Here is a 27,586-nt window from a genome sequence, read left to right on the forward strand (position 1 = left end):
GTATTTCCTCTTGTCTTACCTAAAACACATCTATTTCTATGCAGGTGCTGGAAGCATAGCTTCTCCTCTGAAATGGGCTTTTAAAATCTTGTCTTGAATAAAGACCGCCCTCTTCTTGCAAGTAAGTTTTCTATCAGCTGTCAAGGAAACTGAAGTTTATTGATATCCTTAGACTTTAAGATTCCTTAGCTTTTTTTGAACATCTTTAGAAGTAACCTGAACACCCAACCTTATAAACTTATATCAGAGTAAAAGACACCTGGTCCATGGTTCATGAGATATCCTGTGGCCCTGTATGCCTTCAACATTTCAAGATAACCCATCATAAATATGGCCTTTTGTAGAAGAAGAAAAAATACATTGGGAAATGGTAACTTCAAGAACATTGCTTTGTGTTTGAAGTATCGTGTATTATCACCATAGTAGTTAACATTTAATAAACATTTACTTGGGTTAGGTACTGGTCTGTGTCCATTCCCTACAAAGATCATGTAAGGTCATTGTGTTTATTTCCTGCTATAACAAGTTACCATAAATTGAGTGGCTTAAAACTCACCTATATTCTCATATAGAGGCCAGAAGTTGAAAACCAAAGAATCTACAGGGCCATGTTCTCTTTGAAGGCTCTAAGGGGAATATATGTCCTTGCCTCTTCCAGCTTCCTGTGGCTCAAGCATTTCTTGGCTTGTGAATACTGCCAATCTCCACCTTCAGGTTCACATGGCCTTCTCTTCTCCCTGTGTGTCTCTCCTCTGTTTGTCTCTTATGAGGGCACTGTCATTGGACTTAGCATCCACTCAGAAAATCCTGAATCATGCTTCAAGATCCTTGACTTAATTACATCTCCAAAGACCCTTTTTCCAAATGAGGTTACATTCACAGGTTCTGGGGGTTAGAACACAGACATATGGGGACTACCATTGAACCCACTACTGTCATTAAAACTTTTTTAATGGGTGAAGAAACCAAGGTTCAGAAAATCCACATAACTTGGTCAAGATTAGGTAAACAATTTGAATCTGGATTAATCTCTCACCAAAATCTGTGCTACTTTTATTACATTGTCTCTTATGTGAAACTCTGGATTGCATGTTTATCTTGAGGAGAGTTGGAAATTTATAAACACAGTGAATCTTACTCTCTTTTCTTATTCGCCTGTGCTATTATCATCCTAGTGCCCCTCCAAGTAAACCTACCTTTACCGGGAGACATACCAGTGGAACTCTTTTTTGATAATATGCCTTAAGCATAGTTATCCCAGTTATCCCAAGTTAAAGCACTAATAAAGAGCATCAATTCCCCCAGCAAATCAATCACTGCACTGCCTAAAAACCAGTTGCCTGATATGTTTTGTCCAGTCTTAGCGATGTTTGTGGCAAAAAGTCTAGCTTGGTACCATTTACTCCATGATAGCTAGCAGGTGAAACTCTATTTAGACAATTAAGCAGAGAAGTAGAGTATTCTATTTGTACTTTAGAAGGGTCACTCTGCAGTCACAAGTGAATTGGTGGGGAACAGGATTAGGGGCAGAAACACAAACATGTGACAGTGGCAGCAATCTTGGTGAAAAATTACTTCTTTAGTAAATATATATTTAGTGCTCACTACATTGTAGGCATGATTCTCATTTTAGTATTAACTTGCTTAATCATTACAAGTCAGGACCAAGTACTAGTATCATCTCCGTTTCATAGACTGGAAAACTAAGGGACACTGAGAATAAGTAATTTGACCAAGGTACATAGTAGGGCTGGAATTGAACCCAGGCTGCCCGACTCGAGTCCATGATCTTTAATACATACAATGCTATGGTAAGAGGCCCAGACTAAAGCAATAGAAATGAGTAACCTTTGCTTCATGTGCCTGAAAATGATGCGCTTCCCTTTCCAGACATTATTATCAGCAAACATTCTGAGTTTCCAGTGTGAATAAAATGATAACCTCGGCATCTTCGGGGATAAGGAAAGGCATTCAAAGCAGAAAAGATTCTCAGCCTACAGTCTAGATAAAGAATGTTAAAAAGACATAAAATCATGAAATAAGTAATCATCAAATGAATATACTGCAGAGGAACTCCTGAAGGGCTAAGCAGATGTTAAGTCACAAGTGCAAAGATAGGAAATGCTATAAGTTATAAAATCAGAGTCTATTTTTATATAGGTTACACTTGACAATAGAAAGTCAGCCATGGTCCTGAGAGCAATAGCCAGCAAGTCTCTGATGAGAACTTGCCTTATAATTTATGAAATAATTTGCCTCCAAACCAACTTCCCCAGCTATAAAATGGGACTAATGTTATAACAATCAAAGCATAAAACACTGAATTAATTTTCATTGAAAAAGGACCATGAAATTCTCTGTAAAAATGCACTTTGGTGCAAATGCTGAGGGAAAGAGCTTAAATGAATTAGGAAATAATAAACCTACAGTATGAAAAAAATGATGAAAATTTGCCATTCTTGGGTCAAAGAATGAAACAAAATATCTGTTATTTTGAAATAACTTTATTTGAGAGGTCAGGAAAAATAGTAGCTGAGGCTAAAATCAAAACCTTCAAAAAGGTTGTGAGCTCAGAACATTGGGTTTAGGTCAACGTGTCATGTGTACTAAGTTAAGGGTGTCTTCTGAATTTTGGTGGCAAACAACCACTAAGATTAAAACATGCCATAAAAATCATGTTTTGAAAACTGTGGTTTACATTCGTCTGTAGAAAACTGGGTCCTGCTGATAGCCCAAATGTATGACTTAAGCCATCTGCTACTTCTGCTGATATGAAAGAGAATGACATAAATGTCACTTATAGCAGTGATCTCCTTAGCTCTGCTTAGCCCTTCAGGAGTTCCTCTGCAGTATATTAATTTGATGATTACTTATTTCATGATTTTATGTCTTTTTTTTTAATGTTTATTTTATTTTTGAGACAGAGAGAGAGAGCATGAACAGGGGAGGGGCAGAGAGAGAGGGAGACACAGAATCTGAAACAGGCTCCAGGCTCTGAGCTGTCAGCACAGAGCCCGACGCGGGGCTCTAACTCATGGACCGTGAGATCATGACCTGAGCTGAAGTTGGACGCTTAACCGACCGAGCCACCCAGGTGCCCCGATTTTATGTCTTTTTAACATTCTTTATCTAGACTGTAGGCTGAGAATCTTTTCTGCTTTGAATGCCTTTCCTTATCCCCGAAGATGCCGAGGTTATCATTTTATTCACACTGGAAACTCAGAATGTTTGCTGATAATAATGTCTGGAAAGGGAAGAGCATCATTTTCAGGCACATGAAGCAAAGGTTACTCATTTCTATTGCTTTAGTCTGGGCCTCTTACCATAGCATTGTATGTATTAAAGATCATGGACTCGAGTCGGGCAGCCTGGGTTCAATTCCAGCCCTACTATGTACCTTGGTCAAATTACTTATTCTCAGTGTCCCTTAGTTTTCCAGTCTATGAAACGGAGATGATACTAGTACTTGGTCCTGACTTGTAATGATTAAGCAAGTTAATACTAAAATGAGAATCATGCCTACAATGTAGTGAGCACTAAATATATATTTACTAAAGAAGTAATTTTTCACCAAGATTGCTGCCACTGTCACATGTTTGTGTTTCTGCCCCTAATCCTGTTCCCCACCAATTCACTTGTGACTGCAGAGTGACCCTTCTAAAGTACAAATAGAATACTCTACTTCTCTGCTTAATTGTCTAAATAGAGTTTCACCTGCTAGCTATCATGGAGTAAATGGTACCAAGCTAGACTTTTTGCCACAAACATCGCTAAGACTGGACAAAACATATCAGGCAACTGGTTTTCAGGCAATTCACAATATCCAGTTTAAGTCTGTGATCCTTGAGGAGGAAAAGTCACAAAGTGAGTCCCACGATTGCCCAGTTCTGGATTACTGACGCAGTTAGAAAGTGGTGGGTGGGGCATCATTGAGAAAGGGAGCTGTCCCAGAAATCTGTGATGGACCACCTTAAGTCCATGACTGAGGAGTCCATGAACTATATATTCTCAGGACAAATCACTCACAGCTTAATAGCTACCAGCTGCTATAAGTGTGAGAGCTGAACAAAGATCTTGGAGGTGAAACAATACCTACCGACATCGAAGTTCCAGCTTTGCCAGAGTAGAGATTTTTCTGTGAAGCCTCTATAACACCCCTGACATCCAACTGAGACACCAGAAAGGCATTTTAGAAGTAAGGACCATACCCTAGAGTAAGACCTACCATAAAATTGCATTAAGAAGTCCTAATACCAAGTTCTCAGGAGATCCATAAAGCAATAGAGTTTGGAGGTTGAGTCCCACTAAGTTAGAAGGGCTGACAAAATACCTTGGGTTTTCCATAGCTCTTCACTAATAAAGCATAAAATCAAACCTATACAGATTCTAAGGGATTAGCCAGCAATTGAACTTGTTGCCAAATAGAAAGTGAGGAAAATAGAAACATAGAAATGCAATATATAGTTAAGAAAGAAAGTCAATAGAAACAGTTGATTTTCTGCAAGGTAATTCAATGGGGAAATGATAATATTTTCAACAAATGATGCCAAAACAATTGTAATGTTATCTAAATGTACAAAACAATAGATTTCAACTCTTACTTCACACCATATATAAAATTAATCAAAATTGATGTTATACCTAAATGCAAAGATGAACACTATAAATCTTTTAGAAACAAACATAGGAAAACAGAAAGACGAGTAACCATAAAAGAAAATATTGGTAAATTGGATATCCTCAAAAATTCAAACCAATTGCTTTTCAAAGGGGAAACTCAAGAAAGTGAAATGGCAAGCAACATACTAAAAGAAAGTACTCATAACACATATAACTGACAAAGTACTTGGATATAAAGAACTCTTACAACTTAATGATAAAACAATCAACCCAATTTTTTAAAATGGCAAATGAAGTAAATACATTTTTTTTTAAATTTTTTTCAACGTTTATTTATTTTTGGGACAGAGAGAGACAGAGCATGAACGGGGCAGGGGCAGAGAGAGAGGGAGACACAGAATCAGAAACAGGCTCCAGGCTCTGAGCCATCAGCCCAGAGCCTGACGCGGGGCTCAAACTCACGGACCGCGAGATCGTGACCTGGCTGAAGTCGGACGCTTAACCGACTGCACCACCCAGGCGCCCCAGTAAATACATTTTATAAAAGGCAAAATACAAATGGCCAATTATGTAAATAGATGTTCAACATTATTAGTCATTATTGGAAATATAAATTAAAATCATAATGAAATACATTTCAAAACTATAAAATGTCTAAAATTAAACAAATTGGTAATATAAAATATTGGCAAGGATATGGAAAAACAAGAATTTTCATAAATTTATGGTGCGATATAAAATGGCATGACCACTTTTAAGAATAGTCTGCCATTTTCTCTAAAGTTAAACATACTTATCAAATGACCTAGCCAATCTTTTCTGTGGTATTTCCTGAAAAGAAATGAAAACTCATGTGCAAAAAAGACTTGTACATAAATGTTCATAGCCACTTTATTTATAGTGGCCAAACAGCCCAAACAATATTATAGAATATCATAAAATCAATACTAGTAAGCAATAAAAAAGAAATAAACTATTAATACATACAACATGGAGAAATTTCACAGATATGTTGAGTAAAGAAACCAAGAGTTCATATGGAAAAATATATTTATATGAAACTGTAGAGTAAGTAAAACCAAATCAACGTTTACTTATTTTTGGGACAGAGAGAGACAGAGCATGAACAGGGGAGGGGCAGAGAGAGAGGGAGACACAGAACAGGAAATAGGCTCCAGGCTCTGAGCCATCAGCCCAGAGCCTGACGCGGGGCTCGAACTCACGGACCGCGAGATCGTGACCTGGCTGAAGTCGGACGCTCAACCGACTGCGCCACCCAGGCGCCCCAGTAAAACCAAATCATAAAGTGATTAAAAGCAGAGCAGTTTTACCCAAGTCAGAAGGTAGGGGAGCAAGAGAGGAGATGATTATAAAGTGATGCTAGCAAACTTTCCCAGGAAATGAAAATATTCTATATTTTGACTGGAGTGTGAATTACACATGTATACATTTGTCAGAATTCTTTTGAGCTTAAATCTATGCATTTTATTGAATGCAAATTCAATTCACTTCATTAAAAAAAAATTAGATCCTTCATATCCCAACTTCCACCCCACTCTGCAGCCTAATCTCAAACTGTTTCATCTTGAACTTTAAATTTTCTCCATTTTAGGTATTTCTTACCTTCAAGTTTTTGCGTAAACTGTCCCTACTACTTGATAATCTTTCCACTTCTTTTTCATCTTGAGGAAAGTGTTTCCTTCTAACACTATATTGGTTAAATGCTCTTCCCATTTGTTCCCAAAGCATTCTAGCATAATGCTCAGTAGAGAATATATTTTGTACATTCTTATTACATGTTATTGTTTTTGCTTGTCTGTCTGTCTTTCCTGTAAATGGTAACTTCCCTGAATATAAGAACTGTGTCTGCTTTGTTTGCCACCATACCTATCAGAGCCTTGGCTTACAGTTCGCACTTATTACATATTTGTTGACTGAATAAATGAATGAACGAATAAATGAGCAAATGAGCTCACATAAACCTCCTGAAATCTTTAGGTAGATTCTCAGTGATTTCAACGTTCTGTTTTCTAAGTAAAATTAATTGAGGGCTTCCCCTTCTGAATGTTATTTTTGGTATGGCACCACACATTTTATTATAGGTATTTTTTTCTAAATGGTATTTCTCAGAAGCCATCGTTTTTGTAGGAGTAGTGAGTCACAGAAATGCAATTCTTGGCTGTGCCTTCCCCCACCATCCCGTCCCCCCCAGCTAGCCAGACCAAACATTCCATAGTAACCATGTTTTTGATTGTCTACAGGATTTCTGTCTGATTTAGATTGTCTATCAAGATATTTTATAGTCTTCTTCCACTCTGAAAAGTATAGCATATTCTCCCTTCTTATAATGTTCTCTGCTTTTTTGCAAATGCTTTTGAAAAATAAGTGCCTTACATATGTATGTAAATATATATATAAATATATAAATATAAATATATATATATATATAAATATAAATATATATATATATATATATAAAGCCTAAAAAGATAAATTCTTATCTACTCTGCCATGGTTTCTTGTGTCTTTTATTCTGTTTTGACATGGAGTGTCAAACCTTTTAGGAAAAACTATGCTACTCTTCATTCAATTCAAAGTATCAGAGAGAATATTAGGGTCCCCTTCTCAAATAGCTTAAAGTCTGGTAGGAACTTATAAACAAACCGTTGTCTACTCTATGACACAATAAAGTCATGTCCAGGTACTAGGGATTGGAATCTGCAACTCTGTGTACATTATATCTAGTTGTTAAACACTCTTCTAAGATAGGCATTAATAGTCCCACTTCACAAATAAAGATAATGAATTACAGGACATAGTGTTTTCAAAGTCACATAACTAATAAGTGGCAGAACCAAAATCTAGGCCTGTCAGAATTTTAAGCCTTTGTCTTTATATGTGTGCAGCATTGCTCTCCTAAGTGTAGGGAGGGAAGAAAATTAGGGAGTCAAGAATGAACCACAGTTTTCCAGCTAAGTAGACTGGGTATCAAGTGGTGGCATCCATGTTCTGAAACCAGGTATGCAGGTAGAGGGACATGTTTGGAGGAGAGCATGGTATTTGGAGATATATGAAGATTAGTATTTAATGATATTGAGACAGGGATGCCTGTAGGCCATTATATTCAGCTACTTCAGGTGATGGAAATGAGACTTTGGAGCACAAGTTGTATGCTTGGGTTGGAGATGAAGGTGTGAACACCAAAGTACCTATGTAGTGGTACTTTGGGTATATATTGAATCACCCAGGAGGAGTATGCAGATTGAGAAGAGGCTTAAATATCCAACTTTGATTTATTGGCCTCTAGATTCCTCTTGTATATCTCATATAAAAATCTCATGCATGTATCACAAGACATCCAAGAGATACAATATAAACATCATTGATATAAACTCCTCCAAGTTTACTACTTCTGTTTCTGTTCTCTTTGGAAGCTATTCATCACTTAACAAATGATAAAATTTTTTCTTTCTTGAACATGTTATGCTTAAAACCATTTCCTTTAATGCTAAAGAATGCAAGTGGACCTCAGAAAGACTGGAACTTAGAATTAGAAAGCTATAGGGAGAGCCAAGGATGACCTCCCTCCATTTTCTATTCCTGCTTCTCGCTGTATGTCTGGTTCATCTTCTCTAAGCTCCTCTTTGCTCCTTCTGTCCTCTCTCTCTGCTCCCAAAGCTGACTGAAAAAATATGACCACCCAGAGCAGAATATGCTTACTAAGAATTTTCCTAGTCTTGAGTTCCTGTTGGTTTTCCTTTCTCCACATTGTGCATGTATTATTTTTAATCCTTACAATAACACTTCAAGACTGAAATTATTCTTTCTGCATTATATATGAGGAAACTGAAGCTGAGAGAGATTGTGGCCTGCCAGGTCACTGTCATCTGCTGGAGATTCAAAAATGAAAAGATAAGGCCTCTGTTTTCATGGACTTCATAGCCCAATATTGAAGCAGATATTTATCATTATAGGTACAGACATAAATTCTTATTGCCAAATTCTGTGAGAAGTGCTGTAATAGCTCTGTAAACACGGAATTGTATTAACACATTGTGTAATGCCTGGAGAAGCAGGGAGAGCACTGTATAAAGGACATTTGAACCAAAGTTGGAAGAATGTGTAGCTCTCTAGGAGGTACAAAAGGGGTAAATGACATTTTAGGTTGTAGAGGCATAAGGGTGTTTATTATAAACAGGGAAAGCAGTGCTGTCCATGTTTCTTTTTCAACCTATGGCTCACCTTTTGAGTTGGCACCCAGAGCTCAGGTGTGCTTTATGTGAGCTTGGCTACAGCCTTCTAAAATGGTTCAAAATAATCAGATTTCTAGTAAGCTAGAGAAGAAGACACTCGAGACCCAATATTTGGCTCAATTGGTTAAATGTCTGACTGTTGATTTCAGTTCAGCTCATGATCTTGTGGTTCATGAGTTTGAGCCCCACAGCCTGCTTGGGATTCTCTCTCTCACTGCTCCTACCCTGCTCACTTTCTCTCTGCCCCTGCCCTGCTCACACACTCTCTCTCTCTCTCACTCTCTCAGAATAAATAAATAAACTTAAAAAATTAAGTCTCTCTCTTGCTTCTGTAGTTTTCTTTTTCTCCTCCCTACACACCCACCCCACCACAGTATAAATCAGCACAGACAACAATGTGGGATTTGGCAGTAATTGCTATTAGTTTTGAAAATGAATACATACCAAAACTTAGGCATTACAAAAGCTGTTTGTGTTGCACATTATACTTTGTTTTAGGCTATCCCCAGGTATATTTGTCAGATTATTTGTCAGATATATTTCTCCATCTTACAGTCTATATCATCCTGCTCTGTACAGAACTTTTGAAATATCCCACCAAATAAGATGACTCTGGATTCTGTACAGACTTATTTGGCAAGGTATGGGTTACAGCCTTGCATATGTCTCGTCAGAAATAAGGTTGAAATGTAGGTGCTGTCTATATACAAAGCAGCTGAAGACTGTAGCTTGCTATGAAGGAAGAAAAGTACTGACAAATTTTACTACTTATGAGGTGCATTTTCTCATAGCTAAGTATACCCTAAGAGATGTTTAAAAAAAAGTTTTTCCTTAAGCCATAAAAAAATCTTAATGAGCAAGAAAGCTTTAATGCATAAAACATGATATTTAAGTTTCAGTAGAATTGTACCTGAACATTTATTTATAAACTCATTCTATTCCTGAAGTTCTGAAGAAAGTGGATGGGTGTTTCTATAGAATTCTCTTTCAGCTTAGCATTTGTCAGTAGGACAATTCAACATGAATGTCTTTTCTGCATGCCATTTTATCAGAAATAACCTTATTTTTTGAACCCTAGGTCTTGCTGGTTCAGGACATAAAAAATATTGCCTATACTAAATTATCTTATTTGATCTAATATAACTAAAAATTGAGTAGTCCAGAAGGACTCAGGTAAAAGCCAGCACAAATTTATTTAAGTATGTTACCCTACTGGCCCTCACCACTAATGGGGATGGCATACAATGATGGCATGTAACTTTTACAAACATTTTTTGTCCAGGCAATTGTATGGGTATGTAATCAAAAATGAAAAAAAATATAACATATATTTGGTAAGGTGAGAGTATGTCTTCTTCACCATTACTGCCAGTCATATAGCCCCATCTCCAGAGGCATTTACCATATCCAGACTTTCTCTGTCCTTCCAGAGATATTATGTACGTGTGTGTGTGTATATATGCCCATTTCTTTAATTCTATACAGATGGTAGCACACAATACACCTGTTTCACATCTTGCTTTTTCATTTAACACACGTTGGAGTTGTTGCCTATCAGTTCATGCAGATATGCCTCATTCTATTTAATTGCTGCCTAGGATTCCATTATTTCATTGCACTGTAATTTACTTACCAGATCACTATTAGTGGAAATTCATGTTATCTCCAGTTTTTGCTAATATAGACAATGCTGCAGTGAATATACTTTGAATATATATGGGATTATTTGTCAGATATATTTCTGGAAGCATAATTTCTGGGTTAAATATGGGGAGTGGAAGTAAAGGCATTTTTTGAATAAAAGCTCAGAAATGATCAGAGATTTTATGTCTTAGCTTAGCTCTATGTCTCTTTCTCTTAGTTCTGTCTCTTTCCTAGGGATTCCTAAGCTGAGACTACAGTACATTTCATTCTACTTTACAGACTACTCTGAATTCTTTTGTCTTTTTATCCTGTCTGTTCCATCAATTATCTAATCTGGATTAATCAAAACATGTGCCTTCTTCACTATATACCTAGACTGTCAACTGTTTGGGGGAGACACATGTAATTTGGCTCTATTACAAACTTATGTTTCCTAAGATCATTTAGAGACTTCATACTATTCATAAATCCTTTTACTTACACCTAACTCATTGTTTCCTATTTCCAGCATTGGCCATTCCACTGGCTGATCTGTAGTTATAACTTTCTATCTTACTTTTACCACCACAGGAAATGGCTTGGTTCCCTACATATTACAGAAACACAGCTCATTGGCTAAGAACCCCCTTAATTTCTCTTTTAATCCTCAAAATTTCTACATGAAATCTTCTGATCTCAAAACAGGAGTTTCCCTTTCACTAACCAGTCCTAATCTTGACATATTTTCCTATTCCCACTGCCTCTCTACTGATTTGTTTACTCCATGGTATAAATAAATTTTTAAAAATAAAAATCCACTCTCTACCCTTTATTCTCCTCCAGTGATTGCTTCCCATTTCTTCCCAAATAGCATTCTTAAGACAGCAGGCCAAAGAATAGATATTGCCACCATGTCTAATTTCCTATATGCTTGCCCATTCACTGAAGAATGCCTCTACCACAGCACTGTGGTCTCCAGAAAATGTCAAATTTCCAAGACTTTTGAGCAGTCTTGGGCATCATCATACTTAAATATTCCCCCACATTTGACACTTGATTTTCCCTGAACCTCAACCCCTCCAACAAAATTTCTGTTGTTTTCATTATAATTTCACTTCTTGTTTTCCTTTCCTTTTTAAAAGTAAACTATTCTAGTTTCTTTCTGACTTTAAGTCTTTAGGTCCTGTGTTCCCTAAGATTAAGTTCTTAGCATGTTTTTCTTCTCTTTTTTTTTTTTTTTGTTTGTTCCCTGTTATTATGGCTTGAAGTCTGAATTCTTTAAATTCTTTTGTTGTTGTTGTTGTATTTGACACACAATGTTACATTAGCTTCAGGTATACAGCATAGTGATTTAACAACTCTATACATTATGCTATTCTCACAGGTGTAACTACCATCTGTCACCACACAGTACTACAAATTACAGTATCGTTAACTATATTCACCATGCTGTATCTTTCAGCCTCGAGACTTACTCATTCCATAACTGGAAGCTTGTACCTCTCACTCTCCTCTGCCCATTTTACCCATCCCTCCAACCCCTCCCATCTGGCAGCCACCAGTTTGTTCTCTGTATTTATGGGTCTGTTTCTGCTTTTTTTGTTTGCTTTGTCTTTTAGATTCTACACATAAGTGAAATCATGTGGTATTTGTCTTTCTCTGTCTGATTTATTTTACTGATTTATTTTACTTCAGCACAATGCCCTCTAAGTTCATCAATGTTGTCACAAATGCAAGATCTCATTCCTTTTTATGGCTGAGTAATATTCCATTGTATGTATATACCACATCTTTATCCATGCATCTATTGATGGATACTTAGATTGCTTCCATATCTTGACTGTTGTAAATAATGCTGTAACCATAGGGATGCATATATATTTTCAAATGAGTATTTTTATTTTCTTTGGGTAAATACCAGTGATGATCCTTTATTTTAAAAACTTTGTCCCTTACTTTGTGGCTTCCTGACTCAATCATCTTCATTTACATTGAGCCAATGGCTAAGATGATGATGATGATTATAACAAAGAGGAGGAAGAAGAGTTAACCTGAGCAATGGCATGTTTCAAGGTACAGGGGTTCTCCTTTTCTTTTGTGGATGTTGTCGTGAGGAATGTGAATTTTGGAAACACTGAAAATATTCATTAAATAGAGAAAAGTTGTTGCTTCTGTATCCCAAAATAAAGGAACATGTGGTCACCAGATGTGATGAAATAGAACTCCAGGTTCTCACTGTTTTCAACTTTTCAACCTTTTATCCCAAACCACCAGGTCCCTTTTGCATGTTACCTCTGCCTAGAATACACCCATACCATTTCCAAGGCAATGTTTCTAGACTCTTGGCTATATCTTCTTTTTTTGGTCTCAGCCATTTGAAGCAGAACTCCAGTTTATAACAGTTGCAAAGTACTTGGGGTGATGATAGCATCAGTTATTATTTATCTGTTCAGCTTTCTTAAAGTTGAAGAAAATAAGCAAAGTTTTATGGAAATATGTATTATCTTTACCAGTCACTGCTTGACTTTCCTCCATTCTGGAGCTCTAGGCCCATTTCACGCTCCTTTCCTGCTAGACCTGTGTGTATCTCCAGCTTTGGTCTCACATGCTGTATATCAGTGCCCAGCTCTACTGTTCCTTTCGCCAGATGCAGCCAGTTTTACAAATGAAATTATACATTTGAACCAGATGAGTTTGGCTTGGTGATTGGCCCTGTGCACAGTCTACAATTTGGGTCAGACTTATGAAAAGTTTGGTGAATTTGGCACCATCTTTGAGGAAGTGTGGACTGTCTTAAAACTCCAAAGAGAAACCTTTAGGATCTCAGACATTCCATCTTTTGTGGGCTTCCAGAAAAGGCCACCCTCAGCTGGCATGAGAGAGAGGGCTTATTTTCAAACTATTCAAGTCATGTTGTGACTAGAAGTTGAAGTCTGGTGCAAAACCATGAAAACTGAAGAGATAATTTGCACTGATCCTGGAATAAGCAGCTTCACTCTACTGTGTAGTGACTCTGGTGGAGATGGTTCAGGAAGAGAATATTTCTACTGCTGAAGCATAATTTTATGAAAGAGTTTCTTCAAGCTATTTGTGTTCCTTAGAATAAATATCATTTCTAAAATGTGAGAAAAAATAAGGCCAAGTTACTTTAGGGAAGACAATGACCTGATTCCTTGTATCAATTAAAATAGATTTATAGGGGGCACCTGGGTGGCTCAGTCGGTTAAGCGGCCGACTTCGGCTCAGGTCATGATCTCGTGGTCCGTGAGTTCGAGCCCCGCGTCAGGCTCTGTGCTGACCGCTCTGAGCCTGGAGCCTGTTTCAGATTCTGTGTCTCCCTCTCTCTCTGACCCTCCCCCGTTCATGCTCTGTCTCTCTCTCTCTCAAAAAACAAATAAATGTTAAAAAAATTAAAAATAAAAATAAAATAGATTTATAGGTTCCAAGGTGTGGGATACCTCTGTGCTGTTCCTTCTTGTTGGCTTCAATAGGAATGAGACTTAAATTAGGATCCCAGTGCTAAGGCCTGAGAATTTTTTCCATCTCAGATTTTCAAAGAATCATAAAGCAGCTTGAAAGAAAGCCTCACTCACTCACCCTTAAACCTCCACTGAAAAATAAATAATTGAAGCCATTGCTGAGCATGATTAATGAAGATACATTATAATAATTTATTATACTGTTTTTGGAGGGCTGTTTTTCCTCCATTTTTTCTCATCTGTCTCCTATATTACCTCTACTACTACTCTGGAGACTGAGCAAAATGCAGATGTTAAGAACATAAAGATATCAAAAAGTTAGTTTTGGCTGAGTTAGCAGTGACCACATTACAGGTCTCAGAATTTCCCTCCTTCATGTGGCTTTTTTGTAAGTTGGACAATAAATTTACTAGTATGCAGTTACTTCATATATGATCCAAACATGCTTCATTGGATAAAAGGGAGTAACTGTGAATAGGTCTGCAGGGAACTTGTACATCAGACTCAAGTATGAATGGAGGGACCCAAGAATTTAGGTGAAACTTTTCAAATCTTACAAATACATTGCTTAAGACATTTGTAAAATTTTTAAATAGCAGAAAGCCATTCTTGTGCCTAATTACCACATATATGTTTCTACAGGAAGTCATATAAATTAATTATAATTTGTTAATGCTGGTGCTATTTACCTGACTATATCTCTACCTTTTGGTTGAAGTATTGCCTTTTTAACATTAAAGAACCTTCTTGATTGCACCACCTACCCCTTGCATTTATAAAGCCCTGATATTTAAAAGTGTTTAATTTCATACAGATGATCTGAATTCATCCTAAAACACTGTGCTAAAATGGTGTGTTTCTTATTTAAGTTGTTAAAGCTCTTGTCTAGCCAATAAGAGCTTCTATATTTTTATCTCAAAAGAGTGTATTTAGAGCCATGATTCTTAACCTTAGCTTCACGTTAGAATCATCTAAGGAGCTTTAAAAAATTCTGATGCCCAGGCTGTAGCCAAGACCACTTAAATCAGAATTTTAGGACATGGCACCTAGGCATCAGTACTTTTCCTGGCTCCCTAGATGATTCCAACGTGTAGCCAAGATTGAGACTACTGATTTAGAATGGTAGCATTTTGTGATGAAAAGAGCAAGGGCTTTGGAATCAAGCCAGTTCTTTGGTTGATATTCCATTTCCAGCATTTAATTCACTCATTCAAAACTATTTGAGCATCTAATAAAAAATAAAATGCCTAATATACACTAGAACATTCAATATATGGATAAAGTTTGTTATAGTAATGATAATATCTATTAATAAAAGTATTTTATGAATGGCATTATATACATATAGAAAACAAGTATATTAGTTTAATAAGATTGCATTTTAAGTGCCTTGCTATGCTTCACAGTTAAATTATGTATGCTGTATTCATAAGGATGACAAAGCCAAATAGGTATATCTCATTCACCTTTGAGCACTTTTAACACCTTATACTTCCTTTAAGTGATTATTTTAATTTTAATGTTTAATATTATCTTTAATTTTAATATTTAATATTATCTTTAATATTTAATAATATTTAATATTATCTTCATCAGTGCATGAAAAAATTTCCTCTTTGGTACATGTTAAACTCTAAGCTTCTTGAAAACAGACAGTGTTTTCTTACTCAAGCTGGCATCCTCTCTGAGCATAGTGAATCACTCTCCATGATACTAGCATGCAACCTGTTTTCTGAAACCAGTGTTATAAATAGCTTGCATTGTATTAGCTTGGCCATATTTGGGAGGTGATTAAAGATAGGATATCAGATGAATTATAAATTGCACATCCATATGGATCTATGTGTGTGTGTACATGCATATCTGCCTTTGCGTGTGTCTTTGTGTGTGTGTATATGTGAGTGTGTGTTTAGAAAGAGATTTTATATTAAAGGAAACTGTGCTTAGCTTAGTTTGTTCCTTGGCTCATGGTTCCTGGTAGTAGGCATTTTCCTGAGGGTTGTCAGAAGACTGATCTTGTGGGTGGTCTGCCATACTGAATTTGGGAACGAAGATCTCAGCTCCAAGGCCCTCATCCTCCATAATGCCAGCAGACGGTACAGTCCATCAACGCCTAATTACTTCCTAGTAGTTTGAACCCACAATCTTTTTTGGTTTGGTACCAGAATCAACTTCAGAAGATGTTGAAGAAAGAATGTCTGGAATTGGGAGCCTAAATATGTAGACTTTCCTTTGGGAAGTAATTGATCAGAAGAACATGTGTTGTCCACAGTACTTATAAATGACAACTTTGAGAACGAAAGATTTTCTGACCTCATGGCAACTGTTGTCCACTATAATTTCTTCCCTGATTGTTTTTTGCCTTAGCAACCTATTTTTAGTAATAAATTGAGGTAGAAAGCAGTTAATTAAAAAGGTATCATTCTTTTAAGTACCAATTGGCTGTGTGTCTAACCACACTGCCCCAGACCTCACTTGCAGCTAACATCTCCACAGAACTGACTCCATGACATGTTCTAAAGTAACTTGGGGGAAAACATTAAATAAGGATAAGGAATATTTCTGAAAATGGTCTTTTAAGACAGAGAAAATATTTTTTAAAGAGTGATTAAATACAAGAGACTTTCTCCAATAAATTTATAGTTATGTAGACCATAATATAAAAATTCTAGGAACTATAAATAGGCTTAAATTATTTTATCCCCCTATTAAAAGGAAATCAGTCTCAACAAATTTCGCATCCTAATTAATCATCACAACTCCCACAACACCAACAAAGACAAAAGCCATGTAAATCTATTTAGGAGGCAGAGCAGAAAAATAGTGGTATGTGCATGACAACTTCCTTCTTCTCTTAATACCCGTAAGGAAACATGCTGGTTTCCTATAGAGGGACTGACTAACTTTCTTCTAATATGGATTATTTATTGTATTAAAATTCGGCTTAACAGAGTAATGTGACTGGGTGTAAAATTGTGCTGAATATATTTCAGCATTGCCACAACAGATCTCAGTCCTAATCAGTATCAACCCTAAGTATATATGAGCATCTTCTAGCAAAACTAAGTTAACTTTGGAAAGGAAAAGGGTACATTTAATCCTGATTCTTAAAGCTAATTTAAAGAACAGAAATCCTTTAGTTCTAAAAAGTAATACTGATTGTCATCAAATATTGTTAATTTGGAGGTGTTACATGGAGTACGGAATATTGAAATAGGAAGAAAGGAGTCTGAAGTTTCCAAGGCACACCTATCAATCAATACTTAGAATTTGAATGTATCAGAAATCTAAAATAATTCTTCAGTCAATGGTTTCTGGTGTATCTTACCTGAAGAAAGAAGAGGCTAGCACTTGCTTCAGCAGCACATATACTAAAATTGGAATGATACGGAGATTGGCATGGCCCCTGCATAAGGCAAGAGCCTGTTGAAAGAACAACTTAATGCTACTATTTCCCATCCCCACCCAAATACCTCTGTGAAGTCCCATTCATTCTTCACAATGGTAAACAGACATCTCTGATATACAAAGATTTTTGCATTCATATAACAAATTTCTCCTGGTTTTCCCCCACTATTAATCAACTACTCCTGATTTGCTGTTGTCAATCAAATATTGCATCGTTAATCCATTTACAGTAAAAGTGTAATAAATTTTGTAGTAAAATTTTGTTAGATCAAAAAGATCTTGTTTCATCCCTATGTGATGGGAAAACACCTGCATTTTAGATGATCATTCTAAGTAAGTTTAAGAACACCAAGCTTGACATACTGTAATACAAATGTATTTGAAAACCACAGGTTTTTAAAAAATAAAACACCATTAATGCTTTAACTGATGAACCACAAAGCAAAATGCAAGCCAATGCAAGTCACATCATTTTTTCTAAAAGAGTTGGAAAATTCGATTAAAACAATGTTTTAAATGGTGTTTTAAGATGTTTTAAGATTAGTATTGGGGCTTGGGTCTTCCTCTAGACTTTATAATATATGTTTTGTGTAATCTTTCCCCTGTTCACCCTCATCTTTCCTCACATTTAGCATTGATTTAGATGATTTGGAATGGAAAGGTTTACCTTTCTCTAAACAAATCTTTCTAGTACAGAAGATTCACTGGACTCCCTTCCTAATTGGTAAGAGATACTAGATAATTCTTGGAATTCCCCTCTAAGAACTTTACTAGCATGATTGATCCATTTGGTGTTAATCTTCCCTTTACTCTGCTTTGTGATCTAGGTTATGATGGGGCACTGTCTAAGAAAGCTGTAGCACTAGTGAGCTGGATCCTAATTTCTTCTATAAAATTCCTTTTTTTTTTAGTTAGGGTTTTGAGCTTAGCTTCTTACTATTTATATGAAGGCAAAATATAGCTGACCCAAAGATATTCTAATAGCACATCATGGGAAGACCAACCAGCCAAAAACATCATTTGATGTTCATTTTGTTCCCTAGTTTAAGGAGAGAAAAGCAAATCACACCTTATATGCAATGCCATAAATGTGCTTTCTTTGGTCGATTATGAAGAGTGGCATTGGATTTTAACACATTGATCTTTGACTTTTGGGGGTGAGACATTTTATAATCATCTGATCATCTGGTTTGCTTCCAGTGGAATCATTTAATTAAGGTATAAAAATGTAATGAAGGCAACATGGAAAGTATTAATATTAATATGTAACATTTCTTGAATGTCAACATTGCCCTAGGAATTGTACAAAGCACAAGATTACAGTGCCTGCCAATTAGCTTAGCATACATCTGCCAATTTTTTTAAGCAATTACAAAATTTTTAAAAAGACCTAGAAAGTATCTTTGTAACCAAAAAGATTTGGCTAATCCCTTTCACCCAAATCCATTATCATTGATCTATTTTAATAATAACTGCTTAGAAATGCTACTTCCATTGTCTTAATAAGTGTGCCAAGAAGAACTAGAATAGCTAAATCTTTCTGTCAAGTTAGCAATGGTGTGAGGGGTGGGGTGTGGATAAATAACCCTAGCAAAAAATAATTTTAATCTAGAGAGCCAACTGAAGGAGAGATTATGTCTCATCCCAATAAGCCTTTTAGCATAAGTCACTGTATGCTACTGTATATTCCCTAGATTAAACAGATTGTAAGTATCAGGTTGATTTTGAATTCTTCAGTGGTTTCACTGGCCACATATTCACAAAGAGGGAAAGCCAGTAGCTATTCTTGCAAATACTTCCTGTGTTCTTAAAGTATCATCCTATCTCCCTTTTTCTATTTGTGACTAAATTAATGCCCCCCAACAAAAAAAAAAAAAAAGGAGAAGAGGAAGGAGACAGAGAAGGCAGTCAGACATATGCTACCTGCTTTTCTTCACCACTCACTTTTCTTACTTTCCAAATTGACATCCACTCCTACCACTCAGGGAAAACTATTACAGATCTCTTGCAACTTCGGATTACCAAATTGAAAGGATTTTATATAGTCTTTACTTGTTACTTTTACTTAGTCCTTGTTTTCGTGCAGAATGTGAAGCAGTTGACATTCAGTTAATACTGTTGAACAGTCTCTTTTATTAATTTCTCTTTCCAAGGCTTTGTGGCACTGTTTTCTTCTGGGGTCCCCTTGCCATCTTCTTTTAATATCCTTTACTACCTCCTTGTCTTTTCCACCTTCTAAACAGAGGCATTTCCATAAATTCTATTCTTGATATCTTATTTGCTTTCTCTTCAAAGACTCCCTTAATTCTCATGCTCACTGTATGAATTTAACTGTGAGATCGAGTGCACATGTCTGTGATCTCCCTCTTGTCCCTCTGCTCCAGCCACACTGGCCTTTTTGGCATTCCTTGTATTTGTCAATCTAACTCTCACCTCAGAGGTTTTGCATTTAATGCTGTCTTTACTTGGACTGCTCTTCCCCAGGTATCTGAATGGCTTGTTTCCCCATCCCCTTCAGCTCTCTGCTCAAGCATTACCTTACAGGTGAGGCTGTCCCATATCATCCCATGTGAAATAGTAATTCCTATGCTCCACACTCACTTTCATGTCTCATATTTATCTATGCTATTTTAACACTATCAGACATTATATACATTTTTTTTTGTTTGCTTATCATCTGTCTCCCCACCCTCTAATATGTACCTTAAAAGTCTGGGATCTTTACCTGTTTTTGTTCACTGCTATATTCTCAATGCTTATAATTGTACACAGTAAGCACTCAGTAAATATTTGTTGCATAAATGTATGAGTTAGCAGAGTCATAAGAAAGTCAAAAATCTTCATAGGTCCACAATTCCTATATATGGCTTTCATTCATCTCCCTGTGGGATGACAGCAGTGGGGAATCTTCTTGGGTCACCTTTCAGACTATGGTATGAGGATTTGTATGGAAGTGACTTATGAAGGCACTTCTCTAGAGATAGTGCTGGAGAAGAGAGACATTATTAGGCAGGAGAATCTGCCTAATAATCTGCCCAGAATCTGACTCCAGTGCTTTTTTCTGGAAAGCTCCTTACAAGGTGAGAAGAATTAGTCAGGCATCAGTTTTATTACAATCTTGAGTTCAGCTGAATTAATTACTTTATATCATCAACAATTTGAATTGTTAGCCAAACAAAGTTTATGGAGAAAGTCAGTAATGTATGGAAGCCAAGAAAGATTTTAAAATTCCATGGTCTTGGCAGGTCATTTCACCAATAACCAAATGATATGCCACTACAAATCACAAAGGTTCTTATTTTGAATTTTCACTGTATTCATATTGGACTCTTCTAAGACTAGAGTATGGTCTCCCCATTACTTTTTATGTCCATAGGCCCATAAATCCCATTAAATTTAAAAAAAAAGTCTTCATAAAAATATTCTGTCAAAAGGCTTTCTGTTAACAAAACTAAGTTTTTTTATACTCCTGAAAATTTGTCATAAAAATCAGAACTCTCTGAAGTCTGGTTAATTCACAGAACATTAGCTTGCTTTCAAGAAAGCAAATATCACAGTGAGTTCAAAGTAAAATGTTCGGGCACAAGAGTATATAGCCATGTTAGAAAAGCCTTTATTTTAAAATACTTCCTTTGAGGAACATTTGTCTAGACATGTCTTCTTGCCTCATGTGAAATTAATAGCTTAAAAAGAACTCTGTGAATAGTTCCAAATGCAAACTTCAAAATTGTTGAATAACTTAATAAGGATGTATTTCATTCCTGATTCACCAAATATGGTTTTGACAATGCTTCCAACAGTCAAGATGGTTTCTATAATGGAGAATGCCACATTATTTAATAATAATGACACCCTAAAAGGAGAACTATAAATTCTCTTTAAGACATTACCTGCACAGGCCATCTACTTAGTATTGGAAACCTAAATTGATGAAAATGTTCTTTAAGATCATTAATGGAGTCACAAAAGGTTTCCTAACTCAGAAAAAGTCCTACATCAGAGAAAAAGTCCAAGCCACTCCCCTATTAGCAAAGAGAACTGTTCACTTGAGTAATAATTGGGTAAAATAGCATTGGTTTTTGTGAAGTAGACCCACACTTTGATGGAGAAAGTAGACTCACTGAGATTCTATACATAGTATCTGTGTCTCAGATACTCTTGCATATCTTGTCATCTTCAGTCCTCAAAAACAACCTTGCCACATAGTTTTAATTATGTGTATATTACTGATAAAAAAAAACTTATAAGACATTCAGAGACTTGTGGCCAAGCTGGAATTTGAACCCAGGTCTTGTGACTCCATAGCCAGTGTTCTTTCCCCTGAATCACACTATCCTATGAGTCTATCCAATTACCTGAGAGAGAAATGGTATTCACAATCTCTTGGTCAAAAAATATCATTAGCACTGTCACAGATTTCAGTACTCTACCCAAACTCCTTCAGAAACTTCTCACAGAAACATTTACATTTTCTCTGCCTGTTCCAGATTCTATGGCTGTGTAACAAATTACCCCACAACTCAGTGCCAGAAGATCAACCACTTATTATATTCATGGATTCTTCAGATTAGGCATTTGAACCAGGCATAGCAGGGACAGAATGGCCTCTGCCCATGATTTCTGGGGCATCAGCCAGATGGCTGAGGGATTGAATCATTGGAAATCCACCTCATTCACATGTCTCTGGTTGATGTTGGCCATGGTCTTAGATCTTAGCTGTAGCTGTCAGCCAGACATCTCCATGTGGCCTGGGCTTCCTCATTACATGGTACTTCAGTTCTAAGAGCAAGACTAACCCAAGGGGACTCAGAACCAATTGGGTATAACACCTTTTTGAAGTTAGGCTTGGAATTCACACAATGTCACTTCTGCTGCATTGTGTTCATTAGTAGTGAGTTGTTAGGGCAAGCCCATATTAAAGAGAGGAAGAATTAGGCTCCGTTTTATGGGAAGAGTATTGGAGACTTTGCGAAAATTTAACAGTTTTACATTATTACCACAGTGCTCCTACCTCTGCCTTCTGAGTGCTTTTGCTTGCAAAAGCTTGCCCTGTGACTCTCCCTTGAAGGACTGCCATCGAGTTAAGCCACTTTGCTCCCAATGTCAGAAGTACCTGAAAGTTGACATAAGGAAACCCTTTTTCATGGGGTGGAACATAACTCACATTCTAATTCTGCAAATTAAAAAAGAAACTTCCCTCCACAGAACTTTTCCTAAAAACACACGCTTGCTTGGTTCCTTTTTTTTTTTCCTTATATTCTAGAACTTCCCTAATAAATTTTTGTACACAAATTTTTATCTCATGGTCCTTTCCCTGGGGACTCAATCTATGACAGGGGTAACTAGCATGTCTGCAAAATTATTCTGACTCAGAAAGGCAAACTCTGATGGTACCATCTTTACTGTCCCTAATCTGCCCCAAACAAGTAACACATAGTTGTTTATTCTAAAGGTTTTGCCAAGATTTATTAATTCACATATTTTGATCATCACAAAAATGTATTTGGGAATACTTTATATTTTAAAGATCTGAGCCTCTTTTGATGATTGAGAGGTTCAACGTGGACTTTTTTTTTTAATTTGAGACAGAGAGAGAGAGTAAATGCAGATGAGAGAGGGACAGAGAGAGAGTGAGAGAGAGAGAAAGAGAGAGAGAGAATCCTAAGCAGGCTCCATGCTCTGTGAAGAGTTCAACACAGGACTCAAACTCACCAAACTGTAAGATCATGACCTGAGCCAAAATGCAGAGTTGGATGCTCAACCAACTGAGCCACCCAGGTGTCCCTCAACATGTACTTATATTAAGCTTTCTTCTCTAGTTAATTTCCTAAAGACACATTCCCTTTGCAGTAGAGCTTTAGATTTCTCTGAGCAATTAATTGGTCATTTCCCCACTAATTATATTTACAAACATTATTTGTGCATCAAAGCAGAGAAAAATATATTCAATAGAATTTCCTTTGAAAAGACAATGGAGGGGCGCCTGGGTGGCTCAGTCGGTTAAGCATCTGACTTCAGCTCAGGTCACGATCTCGCGCTCCGTGAGTTCGAGCCCCGCATTGGGCTCTGTGCTGATGGCTCAGAGCCTGGAGCCTGCTTCAGATTCTGTGTCTCCCTCTCTCTCTGCCCCTCCCCCGTTCATGCTCTGTCTCTCTCTGTCTCAAAAATAAATAAACGTTAAAAAAAAAAACCTTAAAAGAAAAGACAATGGATGTGACAATATGGATTATAGGTACTATCACAAAAGGCAGATGCAATCATATGAAGTAAGCAAGTACTTAGGGAAGAAACAGCAGGAAGAAGAGAGAGTGCAGAGGGAAAGGGAAAAGAAAAGAAGAACAAATAAAGGGGAGAGTGAGGAGAAACAAGAAGGGAAAGGAGGGAAGCCAAAGAGAGGGTGGCAGTATATTTTTCAGTGTGATTTCTTCACAGTGATCTCAGAATTTTTCATTAAATCTACAAACCATAATGTGTTTCATGTGTTGGGTTTCCTGCAGAAGCATAAATGGAGAAAAATTTTGTGTTGGGTTTGTACAAGATGCTAAATCTAATTGATGCTGGAATGAAAACAAAAGATTCACTAGATGTTTGTCAGATACTTGCAGAGGTCATTGGGAGGCCACTGGACATTCCAGGTTCTGAAACTGGGAGTTTGGCACACTCCGTAAGGGTCAGGGAAGTCCCAAGTGACATCTGGGTTACATTTGTTTTTTCCCAGTGAAGGGATGAGAGCAAAATGCCTTGTCATCACTGGGACTGCCACAGAATAGCCTGCCATAATGGTGAACTTTTTAGTCTACTTTATGAACATGGTTCAGTCTGGATGTCTCTTAGGATAGTTACCTTCATTTTTAATTTAGTGAAAACCTGTAACAACTCATAATTTCCACTTAAAATAGCATTTGTGGTTCAATGAGTGAGATGTTTTCTCAAACTAAATTTTCTAGAATCTTCATTATTAAGTGGCAGTGTTGTAGTATAGATTGAGAATATTCCCTATTTCTGTGCTTTCAGAAATATCTAGGAAGCAGGTTAAATCATGTTATTTTGCCCATTTTTTAATGAAATTTAAATTTCACTTGCCAATGATCTCAAAACAAACCCCTGGATCCTATAAACCCTGAACTACCAATACTTCATACTTCTAATAGTGTGGAATTATAAGTTAGATTCAGAGACATTCATTTTGGTGATACCATGCCTACCAGTCAGGGTTCTACAGAAAACAAAATGACACAATCAGAGAGGTTGAACTGAATAAATTTTGGAAGAGATTATTTACAGAGGCATAAGCAGGGCCAGGGCAACCAGTAAGGTATGACTGAAGTATGCAGGGACTATTAACAGCAAGAAACCATTGTCACTGCAAGGCCTGAAGAGGCAAAAAGAGAAAACATTTCTACTAATAGAGGCTAATGAGAACTGGGACTGTGAGAAAAGGACCACTGGAGAGGAACTGTTACCTTAGGGGCACAGCCACTAGCATAACTGCAGTAAGACAGGGAGAGAACAAGAGGAATGAATATCCCAACCTTTCTTCAATTTCCTACTGGCTCTGCTCAATGGCAGGACCTACAAGAAAGCCAGAGGATAAGGGATCTTGGTTAACTACTCCATAAAGGTCAGCTTCCCAGTCCAAAACAAGGCAGAAAAACTGAGAAATTAGGGGAGGGAAGATGCTAGCAAATGGAAAATAACCACATAAGAAGTTTAGAATATCATTAGAATGGACTGTGTTGCTTTTTTCCAGTGCTATAGGAAGCTCTCCTTTCTTTTAAACTTATGAACTATTTTTAACCCACCTGAGTTTTACCAGGTTGAAATGAACATGAAACCATAAGACAAAATTGGGTAAAAGTATATTGTTAGGGTAGAAAATCCTAAAATAACTTACAGACTTATAAGTTCCTAACTGACTTGGAGCTTCAGAAGTGGAAATAACATGTAAACAGAAATTGAATGCAGAAGAAAGTGGAAAATGAAGGAGACTTTCTCTGCCTAAAATCTAAAACCCAGGCATCCAGTCAGATTCAGGAGGGACCTCAGAACATACCATCCATCTTCTTTGTTCTACATGAGACAGAGTGATCTGAACATGTTGTACAACTAGAGCTATAGAATTTTACAGTTCTTGTGTCACAGTTAGTAAAGGAATACTCTTAGCTCAAAATGCAGGCATGTGTAAGTTTAAAATTCCTACATGAATGAAGGATTTTGAATACCTTATATAATAAGATACTGTTGGACCTACTAGATGTGTTATTTTAGGAAAATGCAGACATTTTTATTATCAGAATCTCATTTCTTTCAGAAGAATAGTTACCTTTGGATGGGAGTAATAAATGTTTTTCTCTTATTTTTTAGCATAATATTTTTTTTAATTTTTTTCAACGTTTATTTTTATTTTTGGGACAGAGAGAGACAGAGCATGAATGGGAGTGGGGCAGAGAGAGAGGGAGACACAGAATCGGAAACAGGCTCCAGGCTCTGAGCCATCAGCCCAGAGCCTGACGCGAGGCTCGAACTCACGGACCGCGAGATCGTGACCTGGCTGAAGTCGGACGCTTAACCGACTGCGCCACCCAGGCGCCCCTAGCATAATATTTTTTATCTTACTGCTGGTTTCTGAACTTTTAACTTTCTTATTTGAAGGCATAAAAAACAATTACTTTATCACCTCATTCCTGTATAGTTTAAATTATATTGAACATGACTAGAATGAGTGTATAAATTTATCTCCCAAGCTAGGACACACTTGAAAGTAAAAGGAGTTGCTAATATTGTTTAAATTCTATAATTTTTTGAAATGTTTATTGACTGAAAATAAATTTTATACAATTGGCAGAACTACAAAATACCTTTATTCCCAAACTATTTCCAGAATCAAAGTTCTAGTTGCAAAAAGTGGAAATAAATATCCATGTAAACTAAAGCAAAAGTTTTAAAAACCTTTTTCTATTGAATGTCTGAACATCAGAAATTACATGAGCAGAATAGTTACTCTCAATTCAGTTAATATACTTTAATTAGTTTCTTAATCATATCCATCTCCATTACTGTGTCTCTGACTTTTTTTGAAGAGTATGTTTTAATATGGCCTTATTTTAAAAAAACTCATAAAATTGTTTGAATGTCTTCAAAACTGAGGGAAAAAAGGAATGGGGATGGGATGAAGAAGAATAATAAAAGAAATAGAATTTTTTTTTTCAAAGAAAGATAAAAAGAGGAAATTGGGCTTTTTTTTTTTCAAAGATGAGAGAGTCTTACAGAATTTCACTAACAATTTTCAGATTGGAAAAAAAGGAATAAATTTTTAGGGTTACTGGGGAGTACAAATCAAAATGCTTTCCCTTTTCTTATTTATTTGTGATACCTAAAATCTCCCTATTAAATCATTCACTGAATCTGTAAGACTAGGTTTTCTGAAATTTTAGTCACAAGTACTCAGGAGGCTAGCTCCTCAGACATTAACAACTAACACTGGACGGGGCTCAACTTTCCTGCAGTTCTAATCACAGCTGAACATACTAGGTCTGAAACAAGAAGTTATATATACAGAAATTTGGCTTCTATTGATCTCACAGCCTCTTTAACTTCTCCAGTTTATAAATCTACCCTCACTTAGTTCCCACTACCATAGGAACATTCTCTATAGATGTTTTAGATTTTCTAAGAGTAAGATGCTGAATTGATAAACCATGAACTAAATTTCTTGTAAGGGAGAGACACTAGAAGGTGGAGAAGAGAAGGTTCCAAAGATGAAATTGGCTACCTTCTAAATTTTGCCTAAGGACTCACTGTTGAGCTCTGATGTTATGGGCTGCTCGCCATAGTATTAAACCAAACTGGGAAAATAAGTCCGCCAAAGATTGTCTTGACCTGTTTTAGTTGCATAATTGCAAATTCAGATTTCCAAACTCTGAGTGTCTGGTGCAGTTGTTTCTGTAGTGAAGCCTACAACAGATTTTAGCATCTGAACGTTTAGTATCAAAGTTCATATAAGTGGTTACCTGTTCCAAGATATAATTCTTGGTATTTCTGAAATATTTTCCTTCAATGATAAAATATTTGTCTTTTACTGAGGTGCAGATAAAGGAAAACTCATCCTCATTCCCTTACCTGCCCCCCATTACCCTAGGCAGTTGTTTTTCTGCTGGAATGAATGGAATTTTGCAAATTCCCAAGTCTTTCAAAATAATACAA

At 36.6% G+C, this 27,586-nt stretch overlaps 1 long non-coding RNA gene and 1 other non-coding gene across 2 annotated transcripts in view; both read left to right on the forward strand.

Annotated features, from left to right (window-relative positions):
• Window positions 1-27,586, forward strand: part of LOC123578188 — a 314,478-nt gene that overhangs the window by 260,382 nt on the left and 26,510 nt on the right. The gene's annotated exons all lie outside the window — the stretch shown is intronic.
• Window positions 17,327-17,428, forward strand: LOC123581992. Its single transcript, XR_006704137.1, has one exon. It is a non-coding gene; the product is annotated as a U6 spliceosomal RNA (small nuclear RNA).

Source organism: Leopardus geoffroyi, chromosome A1 (assembly GCF_018350155.1).
Source record: "Leopardus geoffroyi isolate Oge1 chromosome A1, O.geoffroyi_Oge1_pat1.0, whole genome shotgun sequence".
Taxonomy (NCBI): Eukaryota; Metazoa; Chordata; class Mammalia; order Carnivora; family Felidae; genus Leopardus; species Leopardus geoffroyi.